General features: G+C 42.0%; 1 protein-coding gene across 2 annotated transcripts in view; it reads right to left on the bottom strand.

Annotated features, from left to right (window-relative positions):
* The window catches only part of RALGPS2 (Ral GEF with PH domain and SH3 binding motif 2), a 108,486-nt gene extending 108,086 nt beyond the window's left edge, over positions 1–400 (bottom strand). For both annotated transcript variants that reach the window (XM_062497866.1, XM_062497865.1), the window contains exon 1: positions 240–400. The gene's annotated coding sequence lies outside the window, so the exon portion shown is untranslated. The remainder of the gene's footprint in view (positions 1–239) is intronic.
* Positions 401–22,599: the final 22,199 nt, after the last annotated feature.

The raw sequence follows: 22,599 nt of genomic DNA on the forward strand, positions 1-22,599 counted from the left end.
GTGGGCGGCAGAGTCCCGGGGGGGGGGAGCCGGGACCCTCCCCGGATCTGGGAGGGGACGGAGCGCCTCCAATCCCCGGCCGGCAACAGCCCGGCAAGGCCCGGCGTGCGAGCCACGGTGAAGCCTTCTTTCTTCTCTCCTCCTCCTCCTTTGAGAGAGCCGGACAATAAGCACCGCGGAGGCGGGCGCCGGCTCCCTCTTTCTCCTCCTCTCCGCCGCGACAGCGCAGCTCACCTCACCTGCAAGAGGGCGGATGGAGACGGCGGGGCGGGCGCTCGGAGGTGCTGCCGGAGGAGCTGCGGTGTGTCGCGGGTCCCTGCGCGGCCCTGGCTCTGCAGACGCGGGGCGGCTGCGGCCACGCTCCCTCTCCCTCACCCTCACACACACTCACTCACACTCACTCACACTCACGGGCTGGGGGGGAGGCGGCCGGGGGGGCGCCCGCCCCGCCCGCGCATGCGCGCAGAGACCCCCCCCCAGCCACCGCCTCCCTGCGCCGCGCGCGGGCTGCGCGCGCACCCTCCTGAGCGCCGCTCCTCCCGCCGCGCGCTGAGGGCGGGCGGTTCTGCCGCTTGCTCCTTCACGGGACCGGTGAGGCTGGGAAAGACCGCCGGGTCCAACCTATGGCCAGCACCACCGCGTCAACCTCATCAGGGTACTCGGTGGCACGTCTCGAAACACCTGCAGCGACGGTGACTCCGCCGCCTTCCCGGGCAGCCCGTTCCAGTGTCCCTGGTATTGTTAGGGTTGGAAGGGACCTCTAGGACGTTATCCAGCCCGACCTCCCTGCCCAGGCAGAGTCACCTGGAGCAGATGACAGGAACGCGTCCAGGCGGGTTTGGAATGTCTCCTAAGCGGGAGACTCCACGCCCTCCTTGGGCAGCTGTTCCAGTGCTCTCCCACCCTCGCCGCAAAGTTCATTTACATTTGCATCTTCACCCCTTCCGTGAAGGAATTTCTCCTGCTTCAAGACTAGACCTCCCCTGACGCATCTCGGGACCATTCCCTCCTGTCCTGTCCCTTATCCCCCGGGAGCAGAGACCGAGCCCTGCCTGGCCCCACCCTGCTCTCAGGGCATTGTGAAGAACGAGGAGATCCTTTGGGAGACGCTTTAATCCGGGCCGAGCTCTCCGTGAGGCGCCGCTCCCTAAAGAGCCAAAGGACGGCAAGGAAAGGAACTGCCCCCCAAAATAAAAACTATTACTTTGCTAGGAATTCTGTTCTGAAGGGATGCAGTGCAGTGACTCTTAGGATTTCCTTCTCCGCTCCCACAGTCGTTGGGGAATAATTAATCAGCTTGTGGGGGGAAAGCGAGGCCTTCAAGGTGTTCGCACCATTTCTGGAGTGAAAGCCTTCAGAAAACCACAAGGTTTTGCAAGAGTTGCTCTTCAGTCGCCAGAGCTGGCAGTGCTGCTGTCGTGAGGACAGGAGTCGCATTGCCACCTTCCCATCCACAGCCCCAGCCAGGCATGCTCTGGCCCCAGTGAGTTATTGCAATAATTAATAGCTGCCTTTTGTACGTATTCTGAATGCTTTGAAAGCAATGCTTAATCTCGTTAAATACTGAACTGGTTTATTTTCATCCTGTTGTGGAGTTAGCACAGTCACTGCTTCCTTCACATCTGTGGGAGACAGAGTTGGTAATTTCCTATACTGGAATTGCTGCCCTTGGATCTGTGGCCACCTGCTATGGGTTTTAATGAAATACAGAGCCACCCGCTATGCAGAATGCCTGATTTTTAATAGACTTGCAGACTGGTGAGAATACAGGTACCATGATCCAGATTAAACAAGTCCAGCAGGCTGGAAAGAGAGTACCAGCTTTTTAATCTGTGACTGGGAAATAAGGCAGGAACAATTTGTGAAACTACAGGCACAAGTTTGACAATAAGCAAAGAAAAGTATTACTTTTAGGTACAGTGCCATTTCCCCAATTTTAACAAAGCTTTGTGCCTAGAAAGAGAACACTGTTTCTTCTTGTTTTGGGATTTATTTTATTTTATTTTTTTTACCACGGTAATCTGGCACAGTATTGAATTCATTCCAAACCAGAATAAATGAAAGGAAAATACAACGCCAAATGCCATCCTGCTGCAAAGTTTTCAACAGGTGAGTCAGTGGATGAAAAGAATGCTTCAACAGATTTGGAAACACAACAATTTGTAATATAGAAATAAGAAAACACTACAGAATCATAGAATCATTAAGGTTGAAAAAGAGCTCTAAAATAAAGAATAAGAGAAAAGAAAAAGTAGTAGAAACACCTCATAAGGGGGAAGCAACGGGGTATTTTTTGTAAGCCATTCTCCCTCACTAAATCAGGAGACAAACTACTTTATTTTGTAAAACAAGCTTAGGGGTGTGTATATATGGGTTAAGTGACAGATTTTCAAATTGTACAATCCTCTCACTAAATGCTTCCAGAAAAGCTGTGTAATGGGTTGTGAGGGGAAAAAAACAATGTCATAGAACAAAAACTAACAGAGATAGAATAGGAGAACATGTAGTCATTCATAATTGTGGAAATCCAGAAGAGTAAGGTGGTTTTAATCTTGTTGTAAATACCCTTAAAATAATACAGAAAAAAAAGGTGGTACAGAAGGAGACATTTGTAAGAGACACAACATTACTCCAAATTTTGGAGCAGATTGTGAAGATACTTGGAGTGACCCAGTTGTGTAGGAAGAAAATACAGTGACATTCAATATGGATAAATAATATCAGGTCAATGCAGTGGATACTGGAGGAAAGAATTCTGAGAGGTCTAAACCAAAGGAAATAATTTAGGAAATGCTCAGGCATCCTAGGCAGTGTTTCAGTAGAAAATCTCTCCTCAGTTTATGAACACAGTCATGCATGCAGCACATCAAGAGAAAAAATGAGAAAACAAGAAAATGTTGTCTGTCTTGCCATAATTTAATATAAAAAAAATTACAGAATAAGCAGGGAGGAGAATGTACATTAGACTGTGGAAAAATGCCCAATTTCACTCAAGTTTTACACCAAAGCTCCAGGTTTAGTTGCGTTTCACCTATGATTCCAGATTTTTTTCCAGGAAACCACCTTCCAATACTCACTTGTCCACCCTATACACATAGCTGAAGTTCCTTATTATTTTATAGGTACAGATCTTCCCCATTTTCCCAAATAATCCATTTAAAATATATTATTTGTTGAATGTTGCAGCTGTGCTGTTAGACTTTCAAATCACAGGAAGCAGTGAAAAGAGGAAATGACTAGATGAAAATATGTGGCAAAATAGTCAGTTATAATGAAGAAAGCTGCTGTCAAAAGTAACAGGAAACCACTGTCCCTTGTGACTGGCAGCTTGTGAGGGAATGGGTGCAGAGGGCCAAACCTGAGCCAACACAGTCATGGGAATTGCTTCAAATGAACACAGCTGAAAGTGTTACAGCCCACAGGGTGTCACACTTGCCATCACCAGCTTTCACCCAAGAGAGCAAATTTAGGAATGGTAATTGTCTGGCCAGCTTGCAGTATTCAGAATAATTATTTACTATGGATCTCAGACGTTATTTTTTTGTACAAACATAAACTAGATTTTATTAAGAATGATTATTTTTATAATTCACTGCCCAACAAGGTGCATCTTACTGCAAGAGTAATCAGCTTCTCTGTACCCAACCTTCCCAAATTATAGAGGATATAACATTTCCTTTTGAAAGCAAGATCTTGCATCTTCAACAAAATGTACCCATGAGAGGTAGGAAATTTATCTGTCTATTTTTAATTTCACACATGGAAGCCATTTCTCCATTAGGCAACACCAAATGTGTGTGCTTCTGCACACAAGCTGCAATATGCTTGCAGGAGCGGCTGTAAGGAAATGTTGACATTGCAGTCCAGGGCCAGGAGAGTACAGTTTATATTTTTTTTTCATTAACAGAAGGTAACACAAGCAATTTAGAATAAAACATTCCTAATGTAAGTTACTTTAATATAATCGGCTTTACTTGTGTAGATTATAACACAGATTATTCTACACAATTTAAGAAAAAAAAAATAGTATTTTATTATGAGTGGATATACCATGCTCTGGGATTAAAACTATACATTAGTATAAAATCAAATTAATTTTGCTGCCTTTTGTCCTAGCTTCCTGAGTACTGCAGAAAAGTACTCAGGATGTACCTTTTTAATCTTAAACAAATTATTTGAAAGCCTGTGTCTTACATTTTGGTACCTAGTTCATTAATTACTATTTACTTGGCACTAAGTAAAGTTCTTCTATCATTGCCTGAATCTAGAAACAGTTATTATGATAAAAAGTCATCAGTTAAAATCAGTTTGATATAAGATGTCCCGTCTGGATGTCTGCTCAAGTTTATTGTTCCCTAAGGAAGGAGAATATAGTAGAAAGTATTTTATTTATATAAACTGTAAATGTTATTTTCTGTTCTTACTTTTTGACTAAGTTATTCCATGAGTCTCACTGCACTTAATTCACACAATCACATCAGGGTGAGAAACACTAAAGAAATGCAAAATAATGCTAAATTTACTTGTCAACTTATGAAAAGAAAATAATATAATTTTTTGTTGAAACTGTGTAATCATTTCTCACAATTGCAGCACAGTTGTGGTATCTGCCACCTTAGTTCTGTTATTTCCTGACTTTAGAGTGCTTACCTATACAGGTCTTTTATAAATGCAGTGCCATTAATATTAATTGTGCAATTAATATCCAGGTTCTAGTAAGGTGTACAGTCTGTGACATTTACACCTACATATTCCTACTTTTTGATCTGTGATCCTCTGTGATGACCTTGCCTTCATAACAGGGGAAAACAGGAGTCAGACTTTGATAAATATAACATTGCTGTAACAATCACCATCTCCCTCTTTCCCTTTGGAGGATGTTTTTGCATGATACGCATGTATTAACTTCTACCCCTTAATAAGGAGGATGAGCTTCCTGCTTTGATCATAACCAAATGCAATTTTCAGTCCATTCAGTTAAATTTGAAACCAGGAATAAAAAAAAAAATTTGATTTATAAAAATGTCTGTACCAGAGAAATCTGGTTCAAATACACACTAGACACCCTCGGTGTTAATTTTAGAGCTGGAGGAGAAAAATGTCACTGAGAATGCTATGCTGAAGAGTAGATACTCTCACTCACTGTGTTCAATTGATGTGCTAATATTTGCTCCCAAAGGTGTTGTGATTAACGCTAGAACACCTCCTTAGGCTTTCACCTCTGCTTGTTTCTCATTTCCGGCAACGATGAAGTAAGGAGTTGGGATTAGAACAGCACAAGAGCAGTCTGAACTAGCTTGGGGTTTTTCTTAATATTTAAAAAACCACAACTTTAAAAAGAGTGCATCCAAGCAGCAGGTTCTGAACTCGCCCAGGCACACATGTAAATGTAGATATATTTGCATGTAAAGTGGGTACAGACACACACAGCCGCTTTAAGAGGACTTCCTCTTTACATCTGTAAAAAATTGTTTTCCCAAGGTCAGCAAAGGCTCTTCCACACGTCTCAGCAGCAAGGAAGCTGCACACGGATAACACATTATTTCCCTGCTGTCTCGCACACAACCTGTGGATTTTTACACAGAAAAAGAATGCTGTTCTTTACTGTGTGCCTTCCCACGCTGCAGATGTAGGGAATTCAGAGCAGTGCTTTCTGTTTGAGCCGTTTGCGACAGGGACGCTGCTGGCAGCACCGGCGAGGGAGCCAGAGGCAAAGCCCGGATTGGCAGCACAGAGGCTGAATGCAGATGTCCTTCTTTTTCTGCTTCCCTGGTACATCACCAGAGACAGCACATCACTACTGGTAAACTGCTTAAAAGGAAGCAAGCACCATTTTTTTAATGTCGTATAAATATCTATCTACACATTTTCCATTAAGGGTGGAGATGCTGGGATGCCTCCATGATTTATGCACAGTATGGAAGTAGCACAAACACCATGATTTACAACAGGTTTTAATGACCAGCTTAAGGGGAAAGATACCAAATATGGTCAACAGCAACTGTTAATTGAAACAAGTAATATTTCATCTATGTAAACAAAGTAATGATCACGTCTGCCACAAGATTTCAAGAGATTTATCTTCCAGGCTCCCTAATACGGTTACATCTGTCCCCTGCTTAAATCCTATGTTCTTGCCATCTGCTCCCATGCACTTCTTTTCACCCTTAAGCAGTGATTAAACAACTATCTGGAAAAGAAAAAAGGTATTTTTCAATTTTTGAGCAAATGTTTAACAACTGAAAAAAACCTGGAAAACCAAGACCATAGCCCCTTTGGCTCTCAGTTGTTTTCTGTGGTTGGGAATGTTACTAGTGAGATGCTCAGCTGAAGTTTTCAGGAACCTTTACATCTCACTATACAACAGGAAACACTGCACCCATAGATTCAAATAGTTTTATTATGGAGTGTAATAAATTTGGAGCAGATTAAACTACCGTTCAGTTTAACAGCCAAATTGTCATTGAGAGGTAATCTCATATGGGGAGATCAGGAGGAAGCATTTTGCTTTAAAAAGAAGGAAACTTCCTAGAATTCTTTATTTGCACTCTGGGAAGCCTTGATAGTTGTGTTCCTTTGAGATGTGCTTTGTACTTACCTCTCCTTGTCCAAACATGGAGGAGCAGGAAGGACAGAGCCACAACTCACTCTCTTTTCTGTGTGAAGAGAATCAAAGAAGAGCAATTTCACAGATCCTGTGCTCCTGTCTTCTGGGCAAGAGTGCAGCCTGCTGGTCCTCATGTGGGCCACATTAATTAGGGGAGCACTTTACTCTGCATCCATCACCCTCTGTAGCCATAGGATGGTCAGTCATAATCCATCTCTTTGTGTCTATTTGGAGCCTTGAAACCCTTGAAAGGTATTAGAAGTGCACTGAGCATCTTGTTACAGGAGAGGCTTGAAGCAATGACAATACTGTCATGCTAAAAAATTGCCTCTTCTCTAGGAGTTTTGTCAAACATTTTATTTTCTTGGGCTGTTGCTTTATCCTGTATGGAAGAAATTATGGATATCACCTCATCATTCCTTTGAGCTTCATAGGAAGTAACTGGATGTGGTACTTCTGCTTTTCAGTCTTTGCTCCTTTGGCTGGTTTACTCTACTGCTTCTGTCCTTTACAATTATAATTGTTACTGCTTGCAAAAGTGGGGAACCAGAATTTTTTTGAACTGTTTGCAAAACATTGTGAAGTATTTTCAGAAATAATGCATAACGAGGTAAATTTACCATGGCTTTTTTATCCACAGGTAATAATCCTTGTATGAAAATCTAGCCCTGTAATTTCAACTGGTATAAATAGGTGCAGCTCCATTAAAGGCCTTGCCATGCAGTACTGGAGGGCTTTGCTATGAAGGATGTGGAGAGTCAGGCACTTCAGCTTTAGATTTAATAAATACCATTGCTTAACTTACTAAGATGGACAAACTACACTTTTTGCAGCCAGCATTTTCAGAAGAACTTACACAATTGTCTTGGGAATACCTTTGGGATAAGCAGAGCAGCAAACCATAATCTGCTGTAGTCTGTGCATCTTGTCTGTAAATCTGAGCTGCTGGTAATCTCTTCTGGTACTGTGCTGCTCTGTGCCCCAGGGCTTTTCTGGGGGCTGGAATTAGGTGGATGTTGTTCTTTTTTTTAGGTGGATGGATGATGTTTGCTCCATACCTGCCTCAGTGAAAGTTAGAAGACCAAATTATAGTATATTCACTCATTTTCAGATGAACAAAAGAAGATAATGCCTCAGCTACTCCAAGTACTGTGGTTTTTCTGTGTATCTTGGGTATTGTCAGGATGATTGGGTTCAGTTACAGAGTCAGGACACTGAGAAAATGCTGAATGTTAGGATTTAGCAAACAGTGTTCTAGACAATTTACATTAAAATGAAAAGACAACATTGAGAAGAACATCTGCATAAGGTTTCAGTACTCTCTACCCAAACTGAGAAATCCATATATAAAATTAATCCATAAAATTTCTAGATCCAAATTCTGTCTTAAGGCATGAAAGGCTTTTCTTACCAATACAAATACTACAGGGAAAGTAGCGAGTTTTCAAAATTTTGTTTTAAATAGAAAGGATAATAATGACATTTTCACATCCTTATAATACCCATGCTGAAAAGTCACTTTAACATTCATCAGATAGCTTCTGATTGATGAAAAAAACACTCCAGTAAATATATTTTTAAAGTAAATGAGTCAGTGTGTATGGAAGCAAGGCCTGTTTCTTGAGAAAAATCATGTGACCAGGAGCACTTGGACTAAACAGTCCAGTGTTTATAAATGTGACTCAGCTGGAGATGGTTTCTGAACTTCTGAAGTTTTGAAGAGATTTTTTCCTGTATACTCTGGAAAGGCTTCAAAGTACACTCAGCAAGCAAATTTCAAAAATACAATGGCTGTTCTTTAGCTGGTGTTCACCTTAAGTTTTACTGCAGTCTGATGGAGTCTGTGGCCAAACCTGACATGTATAAGCTAATTATCATTCATATATCATCCTTTCCCATTGAGATCCTTGGACAGATTAAAAGATTTATTTAAATATTGAAATCTGAGTCTTACAAACCTAAACAAGACACATGCTGACTCTGTGAGAAGATGAAATCTCTGTTTCCAGAGTTTTACTTTTTAAGAGAGGACTCATCCATCATGAGGACAAGGAACCTAATCCATGATACTGATTTGTAAAGACTTTCTAACAGTTTGTGGTTAATACTTTCTACAAATACATTAGAAGTAAACATTCAACACTGCTAAAATCTAAGTTCATCACTTTAAAATCTTCTCTCTAGCTACTCTATACCATGTAGTATCAGAAAAAATGCAAACCCAAGACTCGAAGAAGCATTATTACACCCTGAAAAACTAGACATTCATTATAAATTATCCTTTGAGAGCTGCAGGAGAAAATACTTCCCCACCAATTATTCTGACATAACGTGGGATTGGAGTAGTTTATTCTATACCACAGTTTATGACATAGCTTTTGCCAACATGCGATCTGAACACTTTTCAGCACATTATGAACTGCAACTAAAATTGGACCAATTTATTATCTTGTTCTCCCTGGAGGAGAAGGGTAAATAAGCTACATTGTTTTGCAATGCTTTATGTTTTAGATGTATCTCAACATACTCTTAGTTTTCAGTGGAGAAGATAAGACTGAAGAGGCACATACTGAACTTGAGTCAGAAATTAGAGTTTTCCAATGGTCCTTCACAAGTACCATTCTTCTGGACTTCATACTGTCCAAACAAACTGAATTTGGGAACCTCTGTCTCAATCAACAGCAGCTCAAGTGGGGTTTATGGACATAAGAGAAATACGATATAATGTAAATTTGGTGTTGGGACCAGATTTTAGAAGATTAATTTAAAATCAAGCAGTTTGCTTAATTATGGGTATACAGCAATAAAAATTGAATAGGATACAAGTACTATATAATTAAACAGAGTATATGGAAAATGTGAAAAATATGATAATACTTTTAGCAATAGGTCCTTAGCTTAAACCCTATTTTGCATTTTGCCTTCTGGTTTAAAACCTTTTCAAAAAAAATAGAAGAGGATTATGAAGAAGAATTTTTAAAAACTACTAAAACAAGAGAAACTAGAAATAGTGGCCTTAAGTGCTTTGTTCTATTGATGTTACTGAGAATGAGAGACGAATTTCTTCCCTCTATTATCATCATCATCCTCCAGTGACACCAGGAGGTCAATGCACTTGTAGGTACACACATCTGCAGGTAGTGACAGTCTCTACTCTCTTCAGATGCATATTCATGCAATGTACTTTGGCTCTGGGACTCTGTGCCAGAGAACAAATAGCTCAGCAAAGGAAACAAAGAGCTTGGAAGATGTTTTTAATGGTTAGACACACATATGTATAATAACAGTGTGCTGACAGTGCAAGTCTTACTCTTGGTGATGCTTCACAGCATAAACTGATCACTCAGAGAAATTTCTGTCCTTTATCTATTTTACATAAAGTTCAGGTTCATTATGCCTTGGTTCTAATATTTGGGTTTTTTTATGACCAGTTATTTATAACAGATTATTAGAAAGTCAGACTGCATCAGTTTTGCTTGGAGGCAGAGGGAATAAGCATGTGCATATGTGAAATTCATGTTACTGTGTATTTGGAAAAAGAACGTTAAGATAGGATCTTAGAAAAAAGGTCTTCTGTTTCTCCCTCGTATCCTCTAATCCCATTTGAGTTAAGTGCTTATGTTTGGATCCCTACAGGTAGGAGACATATTTCAAGACTTTCCCCTTTCAATTTAATAAATCTCTTCTGCTGGTTTCTTTCTACTAAGTAACTGGAGACAGGTATTTAAAGCAATTGCTGCACAATGAGCCATGAGGAAAGGCAGAAGGTTGGATGAATGCTTACAGAAGTACACTGAGAGGATATTACCCAGTTCCCAGCTCTTATCTTTTGTAAGCAGAACAGAATGAGGCCAGTTTGACTTCCTAGCTGGTCTACTGACCCGTGAGAATAAAGGGAATAAAAATGCCTCTGTGTGATAAAGCAGGCAGCACTTGCAAAGCAATAACAGAATATGCATAATAGGTCAGAAAACATCCTTAGGAAAACAATTAAGTGACTTAATGCTTCTCTTTTTATTAGGAAAAAGATACAGGGAGAGAACCACTAGCAGCTGTGTGGAGCAGCGCTAGCTTTTCAGGAAAATACACAGGGCCAGATCTTCCCTCCTACTTCTTCACATTTTCTGCTCTTCAGGCCCATGGAAACATGCCAGGAAAAATTAATTGGCAGAGGACCATATTATCTCTTCTGCATAGTTCCCATGTAGTTTCTCAGAGAAAGACCATGTAGCTAGGGATCTGGCTGGAAAAGCTGCCTGCCTGGAGAAAACTGTCCTTGACTCCCACAGATCCCAGAGGATATGTCAGATTTCAGTGGGACCTCTCTCTCTTGTTGATCTGAGACAATCTGAAGAATTCTGTCTGAGATTTCCTTCTATCAATGAAAAGCTCATTTGAGCATTGGGGTTTTTGCATGGGGAAGTTTTGGCCAGAAGGATGAATTGCTGATTTAAGGATAGCTCTCCTAAGCCAAGCAGTACTGATGGGTCACTGATTGAATGCAAGATCAGTAAGTATGCAGCTGCCTCAGAAATGTGGAAGAGAATTCGGTCCTGGATAAATGAAACAAGGAGAGTATAAAGTCCTAGCTTGCTCCCACACAATCCACCCCCTCCCCGACCCTTCACATTTGGAGTTTGCAGGCTCTTGGTATCCAGGAAAGAGGATTGATGTTCTTAAAAGTAGCTGATTGCCCACTTTAATATAGTATGAACATAAAGCTATGATCCAGCCTACTGATTTACACAAGAACTATTAACCAGCCAACCTTCATTTCAGTTTCCTATAAAGTAATACCCATACTTCTCCTTCATGTCCAGTGGAAAATCCCATAAAGTAGGGAAAAACAACCATTCTGGAGTTCACATTGATAAACTACTTAGGTTGCCTCTGCAGTTTGGGTCTGCAAGGCATATGGAAGGGTCACAGTCTCCGTGTCCTCAGCCCTTCAGCTCCTCAGGGATTTCTGCATCCCTTCCATTAAGTGTCACTGGAGCCCTGTCCCCTCCTCCATCATTTCCTGCTCCCTTTGCTCTCCTCGGCTCCTGCAGCAGGGCTCAGTAAGAAACTGTTCTGCATGAGCTCTCTCCCATATGGCCATGCACTAATCCCCCCTCCTACACACAGTCATGCAAAGAGGGAAGAAACTATGGATGTGAAAGAGATTCTTCCTGGAGCAGCACTGTCTGCTATCCACATTATGTAATGCAATTAAAAGGTGCAAAAGAATCCTGCTGAACAGTCCTGCCATTTTCTTCACCATTCTTTGCAACATCTGCAGAGCTTCTAAGTATCCTGGATTTGCAAATGAATATTTTGGGGATTTTTTAGGGGGAGTCTTAGAATTGGGCGACAGCTTGCAATCATCTTTCACCTCCTCTTAAAATGTCAAGGTACTTTCCACAGGTTTTTTAATTATTAATTTTGCTCTCTTGTCTCTTCTGATTTATCAAAAGAAAAAATCAACCTGGGAACTTGCTGAGGAGTGAGAGAAGATTTGAAAAAAATCATTGACATTAAAATTTGTGAGAATTTTTGAGAAAGCTCTGCTCCCGCCTATTTACATTGAAGGTTTTTTTTTCTGTATGCAGAGAAAGGCTGTCAGGAAACAGACCATTTGTCAGGTGGGGCTGTCAGCCCAGTACCCAGCAACTCCCTGTGCCTGCACAGGGATATCCTGGCATTACAGCCACTGTCACATCTCATTGTCTAATGCTCGCCCTGACGCGGGCTCCTGGCTGAGTGTGTGTTCCATTGGGTTCTCACTTGGGAAACAGCAAGCGCCATTCAGTGTCGCCCACCCCACTGAGCTCACCTAATGACACTGAGAGGAACAGCAATAGAATGGTTTCTCTAGGTGGCAGATTTACTACGCAACAGAAGTCACAAGGTATTAACACAGAGTTTTATGTTAAGCAGAAACTCAGCATCAGTGTTGTGCAAACATCCTTGAAATGTCAACAGGCATTTTAAAACTTATTTCTCAAAACCCCTTAGTGATTCCTGTGAAAGAAAGCCACAATCTTCAAACTAGGAAAAAACAATCTCCAAGCACATAAATAAATTCCTTTTGCTTTACCCGCATCAGCAGCATGGCAGTGTGATTTGGTGATTAAATGAGATGAACAGCATTTTGCCTTGAGAGGTCCTGGGTAGGAAATCTGAAGTTGGAGCCTCCCCAGTGACAGCAAGTCACCCAAAGGACTTGGTGGCCTCAACTGGCTCTCAGGTGCCATTGATTGTCATCTTGCAGGTCATGGCCTCCCCCTCCCAGGGCATCCTGTTCTCCAGAACCTCTGTTGTAATACAGTGCAATAGGAGGAACAAAACTGAGGATTAGAGCTCTGTATTACTAAAACCCTTTAAGAACACATAAGAGTTGAACTTGAGTTGAACTCAGTAAATATCAGCCAGATCTCAGGTCATGAGAACACCCATTTTGCAGGTGATGCCCTTTGAAAAAAAACACTGTGCTGTTTTCAACACAGCTGTGTTCGGGCCTTTTATTCCCAGATCTCAAGCATCTCAGTGAGATTGGTAAGTGACAAACAACTAATGCTTTTTTACTTAGGTGAAGAGTTTGGATATACAGGCTTTAATACAATTCTGAAGAGGGAAATTATTTCAGTAGAAAGCATTCTAAGCAAAACAGAGGTGTGTGACTGCCTCTTTCACTGAACATAAAATTAAGAAATATACTTTAAGCCTGTGGATTGCATGCATACATACAACTCAGTGCACATACATTTTTAATTGACCACTCATTTCTATGCAACCCTATGGGAAAGAAAAATATAGAACCTTTCAGACATACATTGAAAACAGTATCAGGAGTGACCAGAACACAAAGCATCTCTAATGAAGGGACAAAATCTGCACATCAGAGCAGAAGACTGTCTGAAATAAGTTCCTCCAAGTGGGACAGGGAAAACAACATCGTTTTAGGAAGTCAAAATCCATGGAATCTTAATTTAAAGAAATCTTTCTTCCCATTAAGTCTTGGAAATTACCCAAATAATTTTCTCAATAAGTTGTCTTTAATACAATTATTCTGGCGAATAATTGCACAGAAAGATTTCCCATAAGAGAAGTGCTAGTGATAATTGTGACTTTTTGTATTATTCAATATAGTAAAATAAGTCAGTGAAAGTGACATTTCATTTAAGTTTGAAACAAGGCACTTGGCTAGTTATACATTGTATGTACCTTCATATGAGTAGCAGCTGATAATCTGTATTTTAGCACTTCTGGAAGACATGTGGACATGCCCAGCTCCATTTGAAGGTCACTCTCTAAACCACCACCATTTTTTTTATAATTTTATTTTCAGCTAGGGATTTCATGGTACAAATAAGGGAGGCAGACACATTTGAAACACTCAAATGGAAGAATTATCCATGACAATGTATAATGTTTGCCAGAAAATAAAGGCAAATAGTACTTGGACCCCAAACAGCAAAACTGTCTCACAGATCATTGGATTAATCCAATTCATTTTCCAATTCCATGAACATTGGTAGTTTTTGAGCTTGTTAAAGAGCTCAGATTTAAATTGTCTCCAATCAGATTTAGAGTGTCTCCAATCTGATGCAACTGCATTTCATTGGGCAGCCCATTGAGCTGTCCCTTCAGTGTCACTCTCCTCTCTGCCCAGAGAAGCAGGCTGGACATAGAGGAAGAATTTTCCACCTCTGAACCCTTTGGCAATGCAGAGCCTCGCTGCTGAGCAAAATCTGAGCACGCCAAGTCCCGTGGCAGCTCAGTGTGCTTGTCTAGACACCCACAACCCAGCCCTGCCATGGTGTTCCATCAGGTCTCTCTCAATGATTACTTGATTCCTCATGTCCCAGACAGCAGATGGGACCCAAGGAGCAAATTAAAGTTGTTTCAGCTGCAGTGTCCCCAGGGCATATGCAGAACGCAGCAGTGTTCCAGCCCTGCCCTTTTCCCTCCTTGCCCTTTCCTATGTTGGAGAAATAAGGGTAATTCCCAGCTGTCTACACAGCTATACCCTTTCCAGAGCTCCCCTGACAGCTGGGAAATCTGCAGCCAAACAGCTTTACAACTGCTTGGCTTTATGATGTTGTACTCGAGGGTCTTGGGGAAGGATCACCTCTGCCCAGCTCCACTTCCCACCCAGCACCATTGCAGTGGTTGCAGTGGAAGTGAAAACACCTCCACGGGCTGCGAAGGAATTGTGGCTTGGATGTCACGTCACCAAGCAGCATGACTCCGCTTAGGGCTGGCAGAGGAGTAGCCCAGGCCTGCACTGAAATGCTGTGCTGGTGTGCAAGAGCTCTTGGAGCTCAGCTTTATTCCCAAGGAGTAAACACCGAGCTATGGAGGTGTGGCCAGGCTCCCAAGCAGGCCCTGACCCGTCCTGGGCTGAGCATGCACCTGGCTACGAGATGGATGTGGCCATTACACTTCCAAAACTGGGCAAAACACCTGGCAACCCCTGGCTCCTTATTCTAGTGTTGCCAGAAAGAAAGGAGATAGTTCATTACTTTGATGGCTTTTGCAACTTTTGTGAAGTTATAAAATTTTCTGACATTTTCATGAGATGGTCAGGAAAGAGGAATGTGAATTTTCTCAAGTCATACAACAGTGAAGACCCAAACTCCTTGCAGTTTTGCCACAGAAGCTCACAACCAATGTCTTTTGCCCTTGCCCCCTCTGTTTGCTAACACAGCCAACAGTTCAAATTTGGAAGGAATTTGCTGCTGGTTTTCTGTTCCAGACTCTGAGCCCTCATGTGGGTTACTATGCTTCATCTGGCTCAGGTTTCTCAGACACCTGATGCCTAAGGATTTCCAAAGATCCACTTAGTTCTAGAAGAATCACACAACTGGGACTACACCATGTTTAATTTAGAGGGAAGGGCAGAGTAGATTTTATATTATGTGGGTCACTCCTGTGAGTTTTCCAGTTTGGTCTAATCCAGATTTCAATGCTTATTATAGAGAAAAGTACAATCATTAATAATAGGAAGAAGTTTATATATCTCAATTCTCCTGTATTTTAAAGTCCAAATAAAAGCTTCACAAAATTCTGATTCACATAGCTGCAATATATAAAACAGAAAAACATCAAAGCACCTCTAAACCTGAGCCAAAAGTGGTGTTCCCTGGAGTTTTGTCCATGACAGGCTGGCCCAAAATCACGATAGGTGTTGGGTCTTCTGGCTTCTGACAGCAGGAATCTCTCTTAAAAGCGCAAGGATTTCTTAACTGGACACTCTTTTAAAAAAAATATGCTTTAAACAAAAGATAGATGAAACAAAGCAACAAAGGAGGAAATCACGACACAGTAAGATTAGGCCTTCAGATGACCTTAAACCTGCATGATAATACGAGGGCTTTGACCCAGCTGTATGGTATTAGGGCTTTTCTAACTCTACTATGCAGCTGCAGTTACAAATAGCCTTAGAGGATGTTCTGATGCTCAAGGAAAAAAAGCCAGGATTTTTGAGTTGCAGAAAAGGATATTTGCTTGGCTAGTTCTGTATTTGACATGAATTCTAATCTGGACCCGTTGCTTACAGGAGATGAAAATAATTACAGAATTACAGATAAAAGCTGCATAACCCAAAAAAGTCTCTGTTTCTACAGAGAAATTATCAGTTCACTAATGTGAAGTCAACAATTTGTCTTAATTATTTGCTGGATTTTTTACATTTTAAAACATGCGAACAGAGCATGTTTGTTTATCCAACCTGAGGTACTGCCAGCAGTCACTGCCTCAATACAAGATGTCTAAACTGCCAGCTGCATGCCCTTTATGTGACAGAGAGAAGTCTGACACCTCAAAAATATCACAGGACAGAGAATTTGATAAAATGAGTTATCTGAAAGTAATGAGACACTAAAATGGATACTTTTCTCATCCATTTTTCTCATTTAAATACGTACATTCATGTTCCTTACACATCCGTATCTTACGACTATTAACTTTTTCACTTTTCTTAATAAGCAGGTTAAAGTTGCCAGGAATGTTCAAAGTACCTTGTACAATGTCACATTTCCTGTTGGCTCTGATCCTGCCACAGACAGGCAGCAGGAGAAACTGCTGCTGCAGTGGCAAGCTGGACAATCAAAAATATCTAATGAGAACCAAGAGAAAGACAGTGTATCTGGCTAAAAACACATACCATTGCATGCAGGCAGAATGTAAGGGTAGCTAAACAGAGGGAAAAATACTTTCTTCACAATGGAAGTCACAAAAAATTGGTCTCACATGGGAAAGGAGCAGTACAAGGGGTTCAGTGTCAGGCCTGCCAACAGATAGCAGTGTGCAGTAATGTAGGGCATTCACAGATTGGAAAGGAATTTATGACCAAAACAAATACATTAAAAATTTGTTCTATTTATAATAAAAGACTTTTTTTCCCCCTGAGTATCCTAAAGTGTTTACAAATTAAAAGAGTAAAAAAAGAGAAAGCTTTATAACTACGCCAAAAAATAAACAGGAATTAACTGAAATCTGAAATGCAGCTACTGCAAGGCAACGTAGAGTAATTGTATCAAGAGTATCAAATATTACTGGGGATCTACTTTAAATCAAAAGAAACCCTAACACTCTTTGAAATGTGAGCACGTGGCAAGCCATGCTCCCAAGAGTAAATGCAACTCCCCAGGATTTGTAGGAGCAGAACAAACAGTCCCATATGTGCTCAGGTTAAAAGCACTCCGCAGATAAAGATGATCAAATTGGTATACAAACCTGCCTGCAGAAGAGGATGCACAAGATAATCCAAAGGAATTTGATTAAGCGCTTAAGAGCCTATAATGAATTCAGGAAGTAAAACACCACATTATTACAGGTACCAGTGTATTTATGTAAACACTGCTGGCACTGAAAGTTAACCTAAGGAGTGAGGTTGACCAAATGCTGAGATGAGACTTTATTAAGAAAATATTGTTCTTGCCCAGATGAATTAATGGTGGTTTGGTTCCTGTAATAAAACATATAAATAATGTTCATAGTCTCACTGCAATAAAACTAGCCAGTACTGGGTGTTACTTCACAGGGCCAGGTGGGAATACTGATATTTCTGGATAAAGAGCAATTCTGGTATGTCCTTCTCGACAGAGAAGCTGTAATAGTTGCACTCAGAACTCACTTTCTAGAAACTTAAAACAAAGGGCATCTCATAATCATAAATTTTATACAAAAGCACAGAAATAACTATGGTTTTAAAAAAAGAAAGCAACCCTAAGATCTCTATCATTGTAAACACACATGTGCTGGGACCCATCCAGCAGGAATCCTGCCCACCAGCTTTATGTAAAACTGAAGTTTCTATAATGTAGAACACTTCCTGCTGCTCAGAACTAAGACTGGAAAAGAACATAACAGCTGTAGAAATACAGCAGCTTCTAACGCCTTATAAATCCCCATTAAAATCCCAAAGCTACAGGAAAAAGTGGGGATTTTTAAGAATATGACTTAGAATGTATCTTTCTGAAACACAGGGTGATACGATGAACTCAAACATGATATATAAAGTGACCCAAACTTATCAGTGGGGAAAGTTACTCTGGATGCAGTTATGGATTGCACTGGTTTTGGTGATAGGATAGAGGGCAAAACCCTCTGCGATGTGCTTTTCTACCCCAGGAAAACTGTCCCCTGGCCTAGAAAGGAAAGATGATAGGACTTGGCCTACCTTCTAAGTCTGCTCTGTCTCCACACTTATTTGCATGTGAGCTCTCTAGTTACAGTCACTACAGTGCAATCCTGTTAGGTGAACAGTAAAACCTTACAACATCAGTACCACTCCTAACACCAGCTGTGTTTGGAGGAATATTCAGCCTGCACACACCTAAATACATACAAGCTTCACATTGCTGGGGTGTTGTAGGACTGGAAAAAGAGAAATGACTTATCAAAACCTGAGGTGCATAAAAACAAATCCAGGTGATCAGAAGATGAGTCTACAGTGTCTTGTGAGGTGCTCCCAGCTACTTTTCCACAGATGGATGTGCTGCTCGTGCAGAGATGAATGCACAGTGGGAAAAGCATGTAGCTTCTGTTTTGGTAATAAGTGGTTTGGTAATACATGGTTTGACCACAACAGCCCTACTGGCCACAATGAACTAAAGGAATTGTTGCAGAGGCCCTCAAGGTACTCAGGAAAAAAAAGTAGCACATAAGGCAGAGCAATTAATTGGCTTCTATATCCATATTTTACTGCTGTATACTGAAAAATAAATGACTGGTGTGATTTAGGCATATTTAATTTGAAAAGTAGACTTTCCTTAGCTAGAATTGTAAGACATTTTTACAAATTGAAGTTTTCCTTTTTAATATGATCACTCTTGAGAGATGCTGAAAGTGCACACCCAATGTCACAACTCAGCTTCACATTTTAAATAGTACTCTTAGATATAAACAATATGAATGCTCTGTTGAAAGCAATTTTAAATACCCACTATTCACACTGCCAGCCTGAAGGGAGATGGGGGAATTAAAACTGAGAGAAGTATTTCAGAGCTAATAAAAGCTGCAGGAGAATGGACAGCACAGAACACAGCACTTCAACCCTTTTCAGAGCTGTAGCTCTCCCAGCCTTTACAACTTGTGTATCAGCCCAAGCTCTCCATAGCACTACCACACCCTTGTTTTCTCACAGAGTGTGTGAGTATTGCTTATGTATTTTCTTTTTCAGAGAAATAAATTTTAAGAAATAGTGTTTTAAGATGCTGGCTAGGGAAAAGGACTCAGAAATGACACCAGTCCATGGCAGAACATAGCCCTGTGGAACTACAAACCCTCTGAGCCAAAAGGAGAAAATGAAGATGACTCTTGAAATCCTCACAGCGAGACTGCCAGCACAGGAACACACAGACCAGCTCCTGTGAGTGCTTGGGGAGATCATCAGTGACCTGTCAGGCCTGGAGCAATCTTGTGTGAGAAACCTCATCAGTTACAGGCACCTACTTGTGCTACAGAGCCAGGAGAGAAAGCATTTTCTTCTTGCTAAAAATATTTCCTTCCCCTCTTCAAAGTGACAGAAGTATAACTGTGCCTGACCTATTTTTCGTCCTTATTCATTCTGTGGAAATCCTCAAAATTTGACACCTGATTTCCAGGTTCTGTTGCTTAGCTTCCTAAATTATTAATGAGTATAATAGTTATCCCTTTTCATCATCACCTGGTCAGGGAATAGATGCAAAGATTACAGTCACATCACCACCCTCACATCTGAACATTTTTCTGGTATTGGAAGATCCCTCCTCCAATTTCAATCCGTAAACTGTATTACACTTGGATTTGATACCATGACCTAATGATACATTATGTTGGTCTACTCTAATTATATCAGCAGCAATCCAGGGTAGAGCACAAAAAATATGGGGGAAATAGGGACCAAAACCAGGGATGTCACACTCCTTTAAAGTGTTCAAGAGTGGTGCCAGTTGGAGCCAGAAGCCATCAGGAGTGGGGGAGCACCTGCTGTGCTGATTCTGACATGGGTTTACACAGAGGAAGTGAGGAGGAGAGGGGAGGTGGGACTGGTAATGGGGTCTGACAGGGAGTTATTGACTGACAGGAAAACTTCAGGCATCTTGAAAATGTCCAGAAGTATTTTCAAAAGTGAAAGCATGGGATATTGCCACAGCTGTATCTGTACCTGTGTCAGCTCCTATTGGAATGTGGCCAACAGGAAGAGTGCTTCTGCTGGATTAGCTGTCCAGTCTCCTGAGGCCAATGACAGACGTCCTCATCAAGCACTTCTGGCTGAGTTGGCTCAAGATTTCTGCTTTACAGGTGTCCATCGGCACCTGCCAGCTGGGAGTTACCCCCCAGAAATCTGTAAGCACTCTCACACTTTGGACAAAGCTGGATAAGTGACCTGTAACCACTTTCATCAGCACTTTAAATCTCACCTGGGGTGGGGCAGGGCACAGTCTCTGCTGCTGGCACATTAAGGGGACTGCTGTCTCCAGCACAGCAGCAACAAGTGCAAGAGGAGAATGAGGTTTTCACTGGTTACAGCTGTTTGCTATGGGAATGTCTTCCATGGTCGCAGCTGTTGGCAATGTCTCTTTTCACGGCCTGAACAAAATCGAGGTAACAAAAAGCACAGCTGGTCACCAGTGGTAGACCTACACCTACACCCTTTCCTGGCACAGCTGACCCTTACAGGACTAGAGCTTGGAGCCACAGACCCAGCTGGACTTTGCTCTATCCACAGGAGATGGTTTTGCTCTCAAGGCTGTAGGCATGGAGATGTTCAGCCACCGTAGCTCAATTCAACAGGGATCATGAAACGGAGCTCCTGACTACCAGGATACACACTTCGGGAAGCTCTCCTCAAGGAGGTGCATGAAACAGCCACGGTGCCACCTCGGCCGGGCAGCAGGCACCCTCCAGGACAGGGACAGCGAGAATGGGCAGAGCAGAAGGCTCCTAAATAGTCCCCATCACATGGGGAGCAGTCGGGAGATCAGGCTCTGCTCCGAGCCAGCTGTGGGAAAAGGGCAGCTGGGAGGAGGGAGAATCAGTGAGATAAGGAGTCTGGTTGCAGGTGGAAAACGGGGAACTGGAGCCCAAGTAAGGACGGGACAAAGCACAAATAATGAGCACCAAGTGATCTGAACAAGCGCATTCGCCCTCCCGCCGCCCTGCCCATCTGCTTGGAATTTGTTTTAAAAACAAGTCCTGTTTTCCCTACGCCTGCCCAGATCCAAGCTCCCATCTTGTCCTTTATGGATCCAGTGCTGTCACTCAAAATCATTTCGAGCAGAAAAGCCGAACTGAGAAACAGAGAAAACTTATTATTTAACATATACATTCTTCACCCCGGTAGGTGCCTCTCCGCTGTGTTTTCTCTTCACTTATTCAGGTCAGAGCTTTTATTACAGGCACTCGGAGACAACGATGATTTCACATGACTGACTGCTACAAATTCATCACAAACCCTGTCTGTGTCTGACATGGAGATCCAAACAAGTGCCCCCTGTTGGAGCACCCTCAGCCCCCCGAAAGGCATTCCCTGACCTCCCTTAGAGCGGAATGAGGTCACCGGGATAATGAGCGCTCCAAAGCGGGATGCGAACAGCCCGAGCCGCAGCTTTCCTCCACGGGCGCCAAGTTACGGCAGGAACGGCACGAACTGGAAGAGCTTCAGCTCCACCCTGTGGTCATGAGCAGCTTCCCGAACCATTCCTCTGCCTTAACTCTGGGACCGGCGAGGGACGCCACGCTGGATTTTTAAGCTGGACGCCTCTGCATGGGCACTGCTGTGTAGCAGTTTGTTTTCCCTTGTGGTCTTTGCCTTCATCCTTACTCTCAGATTATATTTACCAGCCATCACCATCCTCTTTGGGATTTGTGAATTTTGAACGTTTCACTCACCATCTTCCACACAACCAGCTGGTTGGGCTTAGCACTGCAACCTTGTCTCTCTCTGCAGTGATTTTGGGAGCGATTAGAATGTAAAATATCTCTTTTCTAACTCCCATTCCTGCCTTTTAATGACTTTTCATATTTCTCTGAAGAGACACTGCTTGCTGGTATAACTCTTGCAAATAACTTTTAGAATTGGGAATGTTTTTAAGGAACAGTTTTCTTGCCCAAGTTTTCAAGAAGGGAATGGCTCTCTAAATGAAGTTGCAATTTTAATAACAGGAACCTCGAGAAATTCAAAGCTAAATCCAGCTCAATTGGTTGGCCAATAATTAAATAGTTCATGTCTAACCTAATTAATGCTCCAATACACATCAGCATCTCTTAGGCTCTAAAGCAGAACTTTGTGATGATTGAGGTTCAGGCAAATACCATCTCTTCACTCACCACAAAACCCCCTCAGTGACCCTGCCATGCAGGTTGCTTTGGGGTAGCACTGAAATGCCTCTTTTTGTCTCTGGGCAGCAGGTTCTGGATTAGACAGGCTCAAAGTCCTGTGTAAAATGTTAGAACCCTTTATTCTGTTTCTCATCACTGCTCTGGTCCTTCCTGCCTGCCCCAGGTACTCTTTCTCAACT

The sequence above is a fragment of the Cinclus cinclus genome, chromosome 8 (assembly GCF_963662255.1).
Source record: "Cinclus cinclus chromosome 8, bCinCin1.1, whole genome shotgun sequence".
Taxonomy (NCBI): domain Eukaryota; kingdom Metazoa; phylum Chordata; class Aves; order Passeriformes; family Cinclidae; genus Cinclus; species Cinclus cinclus.